This window comes from Triticum aestivum, chromosome 7A, assembly GCF_018294505.1.
Source record: "Triticum aestivum cultivar Chinese Spring chromosome 7A, IWGSC CS RefSeq v2.1, whole genome shotgun sequence".
NCBI classification, from domain to species: domain Eukaryota; kingdom Viridiplantae; phylum Streptophyta; class Magnoliopsida; order Poales; family Poaceae; genus Triticum; species Triticum aestivum.
In genome coordinates, this window is record NC_057812.1 from 386167950 (window position 1) to 386176600 (window position 8651).

At 43.6% G+C, this 8651-nt stretch overlaps 1 pseudogene; it reads right to left on the reverse strand.

Moving 5' to 3' along the window:
- Positions 1-5371: 5371 nt before the first annotated feature.
- On the reverse strand, positions 5372-6352 carry LOC123153354 (NAC domain-containing protein 75-like; annotated as a pseudogene).
- Positions 6353-8651: the final 2299 nt, after the last annotated feature.

Here is an 8651-nt window from a genome sequence, read left to right on the forward strand (position 1 = left end):
TTTATCGGTCAGACCGCATAACAATATACGTTGTTCCCTTTGTCATCGGTATGTTACTTGCCCGAGATTCGATCGTCGGTATCCAATACCTAGTTCAATCTCGTTACCGGCAAGTCTCTTTACTCGTTCCGTAATACATCATCTCACAACTAACATATTAGTTGTACTGCTTGCAAGGCTTATGTGATGTGTATTACCGAGAGGGCCCAGAGATACCTCTCCGACAATCGGAGTGACAAATCCTAATCTCAAAATACGCCAACCCAACATCGACCATTGGAGACACCTGTAGTACTCCTTTATAATCACCCAGTTACGTTGTGACGTTTGGTAGTACCCAAAGTGTTCCTCTGGTAAACGGGAGTTGCATAATCTCATAGTCATAGGAACATGTATAAGTCATGAAGAAAGCAATAGCAACATACTAAATGATCGGGTGCTAAGCTAATGGAATGGGTCATGTCAATCAGATCATTCTACTAATGATGTGACCTCGTTAATCAAATAACAACTCATTGTTCATGGTTAGGAAACATAACCATCTTTGATTAACGAGCTAGTCAAGTAGAGGCATACTAGTGACACTTTGTTTGTCTATGTATTCACACATGTATTATGTTTCCGGTAAATACAATTCTAGCATGAATAATAAACATTTATCATGATTATAAGGAAATAAATAATAACTTTATTATTGCCTCTAGGGCATATTTCCTTCAATTCCATGTGCTGACCCGTTCTCGGGCTGCAACGTATTATGTTGCAGACTTTTCAGACGAGGAGTAAGGTTCGTTAGGTCGTAGCCGTGCAGCTTAGCTATGCCGTTGGAGTTGATGGACTCACTTATCTTCCAAGCCTTCCGTTGTTATCGCATTAGATGGCCTTAAGCCATGTTATTGTAATAAGTTCTCTTTTGAGACATTCGATGTAATAAGTGTGTGATTGCTACTCTGTTATAAATCCTTCGAGTACAGTGTGTGTCAGCATTACCGATCCAGGGATGACACTGAAGCACAGAGACTTGACCGTTTGAGGTCGGGTCGCTACACTTATTGAAGGAGGTAGCTAGGTCTGCTCAGCAGCCACGTATGCAACGTGCAGGAGTTCTCGGGGAGATGGCCCATGACCCCTGGGGGCATAGGTTTAGTCTGGCATGCTGGCCTCTCTATTAAGCCTAGGTCGGGTTGCGGCGTATTGTTTGGCCGAGGCCGAGCATGACCCAAGAAAGTGTGTCCAGTCGGAGTTAATCGAGCGTGATAGGTAAGTTCGTGCACCCCTGTAGGGAAGACAACATCTATCGATAGCCTTTCCTACGGTAACAGACACTTGGAGTTGTATCCCGATTGATACAACTAGAACTGGATACTTGAGATGAGAAATGGTTATGAGAAGTGGATTGTGATGAGAAATGGATAGGAGAAATGGATAGTATGGCTCTGGGATTGCTTTTTCGCAGGGAGTCGAGAGAGGTTCTCTGGACGAGGTTGATAACACTACTACTTTACATTATGTTGATTTGTACTCTTCTACATGCTGCAAGATGCTTGAAGATGCTGGAAGATGCTAGTCTTCGATAGGCTAGGCTTTCCCCTTCTTTCTGGCATTCTACGGTTCAGTCCACAGATACATCCCATTTCCTTTGATACAGATGCATACTTAGTTTAGATCTGATGTAAGTCTTGCGAGTACTTTGGATGAGTACTCACAGCTGCTTTGCTACCTCTTTTCCCCCATACCCAATTGTTGTGACCAAATGACAGTTCCCAGGAGCCAGACGACACCACTGATGACTACTGCTACCCCAAGGGTGCCTACTACTACGTGATGACCGCTGACAACTTGGAGTAGTTAGGAGGCTCCCAGGCAGGAGGCCTTGCCTTTTCGATCGATGTTGTTTTTGTGCTAGCCTTCTTAAGGCAAACTTGTTTAACTCATGTTTGTACTCAGATATTGTAGCTTCCGCTGACTCTTGTGTATTTGAGTTTATTTATTCGAGCCCTCGAGGCCCCTGGCTTGTAATATAAAGCTTGTATTATTTTAATTTGTGTCTAGAGTTGTGTTGTGATATCTTCCCGTGAGTCGTTTATCTTGATCGTACACATTTGCGTGTATGATTAGTGTATGATTGAATTGAGGGCGTCACACAACGCCATCTTCCTGTGTAGTCCGTGCGCAGGGGGTCTTCGAGGCCCATGGGCACGGAGCCGCCTGGGAGGTGCAGAGTTGATCTTCGTGCACTCCTTCTTCTTACTTGTGGCCTTGGGGTCCTTCTCCTTGGCCTCCGGGAAGCTTCCTAGCTACTTGGTGGTGGTCACCCTCCTACCTAATGATGCACAATGATCCATGGTGTGGTAGCAACCAAGTCCAATGGATATTCATGTAAATCTTGAAGAGGAGTGGGTCCACCTTAAGTCCGGTAGGTCCACTTGGGGCTTGAGGTGTTATGGAGGTGTACATGGAGATGACCGTAGGATGCTCCACATCAGTGGGTCCCGGCTATCAAGGAGGATAAGGAGGCACTTCCTTGCGTGCGAAGTTATTGATGATGGGTCCCAGCTATCAGGGGGAGGATTCATTTTTTCACGCCTAATATGGAGGCACTTTCCTTGCGTCTGAAGATATAACTAGTGTGTCCCAGTTGTCAGGGGGAAACATTTTTTCCGCAAAATACAGCTAAGCCAAAATACAGAGGTCCTTCCGGTAGGTCCCCGCTGTCTAGTGGAGGAATCATTATTTTGCGTGTAGTAAGGAGGCACTTACTTGTTGCGGCTGTGGACACACCTGTCAGCGTCTCCACGTACAATCCTCTTCTGATGTAAGTCATTCCTTCACCACGTTGACCATGCCGTGCCGAGAGCACCAAGGTGGTGGACGATAGCGAGGCCTAGGAAGGGAATGACGCGGAGCCGGGGAAGACTCGGTTGTTGTTTCCCACATTGAGGGGCGTACGAGGGTTTACTGGTTGGGCTGCATTGTGGGGCTGCCATCGCCGGAGAATAATAGAAGGTATGGGTGATTACAGGGATGGCCAGGCCAGTGATGGGAGTAGGGTAGGGCGGTGAGACCTGTGCGGTAGCAGAGCCGGCCATGGGAGGCAGGAGCAGGTGGCACGAGCGGCGCTGGTTTGGGCAGTTGGAGGAAGAAGACCAGAGGTTGAAGAAGCATTACGGCCGTTGGATGGACATCGTACGGTCACTGGAGCTAGAATCATTCATATTGACTAAGTTGACAAAGCCCTCCATTCGCGTCAACTTAGTAGGCCGACAAGTCATGCTCCAACTATGGTGGGTCCCAGATAGCAGGGGGTATTCATTTTTTTGTGCGTAATAAGGACGCGCTTCCTTCCGTGCGAAGATATGGATGGCGGGTCCAAGCGGTTTGTGGGAGGATCATTTTTTCATGAAATACAGAGGCCCTTCCAGTGGGTCCATGCTGTCAGGTGGAGGAATCATTATTTTGCACGCAATAATGAGGCACTTCTTTGTATGTGGTCATGGACCCAGCTGTCACCCTCTACACATATAGTCCTCTTCCGATGGATGTCGTTCATTGACAACGCAATGCCGAGAGCACCAAGGCGGTGGACGATGGCGAAGCCAAGTAAGGGATGACCCGGAGCCGAGGAAGACTCAGTAGTTGTTTCCCACATGGAGTGGGTACGAGAGTTCACTTGTTCGGCCGCAGTGTGAGGCTGCCATCATCAGAGAATAACAGGAGGTGTGGGTGAGTAGAGGGATAGCCAGGCTAGGGATGCAAGTATGGTGGGGCCGTGAGGCCTGCCCGCCAACACAGCCGGCCACGGGAGGCAGGTGCAGGCGGTTGCGCCGGTGCTGGTTTGGGTGGCTGGAGCAGGAAGATCTGAGACTAAAGAAGCATGATTGCCGTTAGATTGACCTCTAATGGTTTGACACTGGTAGAGTTGATTGTTGACTAAGTTTATTTTTTTGAGAAACCTTGTGTAAGCATGAACTTAGTAGGTCCATAAGTCAGCCTCCAAATCTATGGCAGACAACATAGAGCCCATTTGCTATTTTTTAAATAATTTCCAGGCCATTTGCTAATTCTTAACGAATTTATTACATCCCATTTTCTGCCAGGCCCACGGTCAAAAAGTTCAACCTTATTTTGCATATTTCGGTGGAGTCTGAATTGTTTTAATCCGGAAATTATAAACATTTATTTTTTAAGAACTGATTGAATTGCCAAATAAAATATCGTTTTGTTTTTGTAAGCTAATAAGACATGGGGCAATTGAGTTAGTTTTAGGGAAAACCAGTGGTAAAAAAATCAGCGCTAGGAGGGAAAACAACAAAAAAAAGGATGTAAAGATGAAGAGGGAAGTTTATGTATTTTCAATGTAATAATACGTGTATATGAACTAGTAAAACTATAGGTAGAGATTAGAAAACAGAAGTAGGAAATGGAGTTTCAAGAGGAAAATAGAACTTGGCCGTCTGTTTGATTCAGTAAAAAAACTACATGCGGATGTTTTAAGAGAAAATGTAACTAAGGATGGAGGGCCAGAGGCCAGTTGATGCCTACTGGATCTTTATGCCTCGTTGTCATCATAGGTTGGGCCTGTTAAAAACAAAACCAAGCCTGGGTAGTCTACATCCCAGTTGAAACTTGCTTGACCTGAAGAACAATATACCTTCTGGATCCCAGCTATCAGTCTATACTTGAAGAATTCTCTTGTTTATTGACTACGTTGAAAACTTCATGGGTTTCACCATCTAGGATGTCAGCATTATTTTTCCATCGTTATAATAAGTGCATGCACTTGCTTGTGTATGGCCATGGACCCGCTGGTTCCGTACGGTTAGGCTCTGTATGGACAGCCGCCTTGCGGTTCCATGGACGAATTTCATGCGAATCGGATGGTTTTCAGTGAAAGCGGACTAAATTCATTACATTTTACATATTTCTTTTCATTATGGAATATTTTACATATTTAAAATATTAATAACGGACTAGGCCTTTTTTAGTCCATGGGAGGTCGCGACACTTAACTGTTCTGGCAAGCCCAAATCCATCGCTCCTCTCTTTTAACAATTTGCAGCTGGGCTTGGCATGCCACAACCCAGTTCTGACATGCTGCGTCCAACTATCAGCCTGTGAAATCGGATGAACCCCCTATGTACTTCAAAGATGTAAAAATTTTGGAGAACTGGGAATTCAACGGCAGTGCTTATGCTACCCATCAAATAAAAATCAGGTTCCTGAAAATTTGTTTCAAAAAAAATGATTCAGCTTTATATCCACGTCGACCCTCGACATGATGGTTGGAAGCAAATGCCAAGTTCATACCGAAAGATCCTTAACAACAATACCAACTTACAGACGACCAGGTAGTACAAGTACCAATACCAAACTAACTTATAATCTTTTTAGTCTTGGCCCTAGTGTTTGTCTGGTACAAAATTTTGCAGAGGACTAGCTCCCGCTCCTTCTATTTGTCCAGGTCCCCGAGGTGGTACTGGTGCATCACGCAGTTGGTCCTCTATTGGTTGAAGTTCTTGTTGGTGTGCAGCACCATAACCTTTTTGATGCGTGTCTGCCGGCCGTTGACCATCACTAGCAAGGTATTGCCGGTCTTGTGCCACATTGCGTGCATGCCGCACTCCAACTGTATCTTGCGATGCATCCACGTGCCCCTTTTGAACGTCATGGAGTTGCGCTGGAAGCAATGCTTGCTTAGGCTACTTAGTGTGATACCTACAGTATTGTCGAATACAGGTTTTTGTGTACGTAGTTGGCATTTTCATAACATATTTGGCATGTTGCAATCACTTGTTTTGCTTTTTATTAACTGTCAAATTGTAATTGCCTCACTAGGTCTGCATCTAAAAAGAAAAATAGAGTATAAACAAAGGAATATGTTTGTGCAAGTAGACGGCCGATCGGTGTCTCACCTGGAAGTTTCTCAGGATGGGTGTAGCATATGTCATGCTCGTTGTCGATGGTTGGTATGAACAAATCGATGAGAGGGTGAGATCTCGCGATGTCAGCACTCACTTCGGCCTCAAGGTGCTCCATCAGCTCCTGATTCGTAGGATCGAACTTGACGCCAGCCGGCAGCACCAGCCAATCCTTCTTGGACTTGCATCAGTTAATTCCAGTTAAATGGTACTCAATGTATGATCAATGAACTATTTTTAGTAAATGATGAAAGATTTCGACAGATAAGTGGTACTCCAAATCTGAAGTCCACAATACCCAAATAAACTAGGGTCTCAGTTTCATTACTACATGTAGACTCTAAAGACTTGAAAAACCCCATAAAGATCGAATCATAATACAGGGCGACGGGACGAATACTCACATGAGCAGCTTCGCTGGTTCCTTCCTTCATTCGGCTATCTTGAAGATCATACTTGTTGAGATCAATTTTTTAGCCTCTTCCTTTTGACTACTTGCAATGAAGTATAGCAACTCCAGTAGCTTATCGCTCATCGTACCAAATGGATCGGAACAAGGCAACGGCTTGGAGGCGGGGAGACTGGGAGAGAATGGTAGAGTGATTTTGTAGAGAATGCGAGAGTGTTGTTGTAGTACGAGAGGGGTGAGGCTCACTTTGGTGAACAAAGCACGCCGCCGGGACTCTTGTGTCACCTCATGCGTAGCGTGTTGTCACGTCAATTCAATGTGAGGACATGATGAATAATTTGACCGACGTATACTAGTACTACTACTGTACTACTTACTAGTCGTATTTAGTGTCACATTTTAACCATAGGTTTAACTAACAAAGTGACAATGCATGTCACCGAAAATTATACCATTAGAAACTATGTTCAAATACGAATCCAACGATATAATTTTTTGTGACATGCATTAACATTTAGTAAGTTAAATTTATGGTCAAAATTTGACATAAATTATGAAGGGGGCCAATAAACTAGGAGGGAGGTAGTAGTATGAGTAGCGCAATATATGGTATAGAGGACCAGTACAAATTTAGAAATGGAGTACAAAGTTACAAGGTTCTGCGACAGACTTTGTAGGCTACATGAGTAATACAAGATATAATTCCCATTGGACAACACTTTCACCAACAAGTACGCACTTGAAGCCTAATTGATATCTATATGGCTTCTGCACAGCATCTCCATCATCATTATAAGTACATCCTATGCAAGTGAGTTAGGATGCACTTGATCCCACAAAGGTATCTATCCTTCAAACTAACTACAGTACCTAATATCCAACAAAAGAGGGACATGCTACAATAGCAGGTTACATGGCTCAATCTAGATATCACTACGAATCAAGTTGTGAATATTTGCTGTTGGCATGAACCACATCACCGCATGTCGGGTTTGCAAAAGCCATTCATCGCATGGAAACTTGATGCCTTTCACACACTGAAGATTAGCTAGCAACAAGCTGTGTCGACAAATCTCTAGATACGGTGATTCATGAAACCCATGGTACGATTCGTAAACATAGTTCCCCCTGGCAAATGGAAGTTTCATAGCATGGTAATCATCGCCGGTGATATGATCGATCATTGGTTGGATGATCGGATAATTGAGCCAGAGGAACATGGAGTGGTCGCCGAGGCTGTAAACCCGCCTCTAGTTGAATACGCCTAGCCGAACAGAGTTGGGATCTTTCTCGAACATGAAGCAGTCATAGCCACCACAGTCAGCAACGCCCCAGGCATTGTACTGCATGTGGTTTGATGAAATGGTTTGGTCAATTTGGTACATGCTAATTTGCATCAAATGCCCGCCGTTAGTTGAACGAGCGATAGACCACCACCCATTGACTTGTATATTTCTAGGTTCTGGAATCATGAAGGCCAGCAGATTTTCGTCTGCTGGAACAAATCAAATTGGAGACCAAAAGGACAAAATTATACAATCATGTTCAAAGTATGTGTGAGATTATTATAATAGTAACACAGATCATAGACAAAGAATTGTAATGTCGTGGTCATAATCATACCCCAAGTTAAAAAAATTAAGCCAATGGCTTTCATATTCTAGCAATATGTCATGGTTCAAACATCATGTAAAAATGAGAGGAGAACAGCTATGACAGGGCCTACTCATATTCTACCATAGCAGTTACTACTGTTCTCATATCAACTCTAACAATAACATGCTTGGTTATAAAAATCTTGGAAATGAGAGTAACATTTAGCAATCATGAGGTTATACTCATAATATCTATTCTAACAATCATTAGATGCCAATTTTTCTCATAACAACTCTAACAATAACATGCGTGGTCATAAAAATCAAGGAAATGAGAGAAACATATAGCAATGATGTGGTTATAGACATACTATCTATTCTAAATTTCTAACAATCAACATGCAGTCGTCATAAGGTAAAGATGAGATGAGATAGAACAATTACACAATGATAGATTCCACCAGTATAGGTAGCCAATCTGTGCGTCGACTGCGTAAACGATGCCATCATGCACTATAGCATCAGACATAAATGGAGGATCAACATGATTGATGATGATCCATAACCATGTATGGCGACCGGATTCCAGATAGAATAATCCCATGTCGAACAAGGCAATGAGGTTTTAATCCATGTAGTCTTCTGATGGTGTGGGAACTTCGCATATTACAACCTTCAGCAAACAAAGGTCCCACCAAAAGCTCGACGTGTCTCATGCATAGTAGGCAG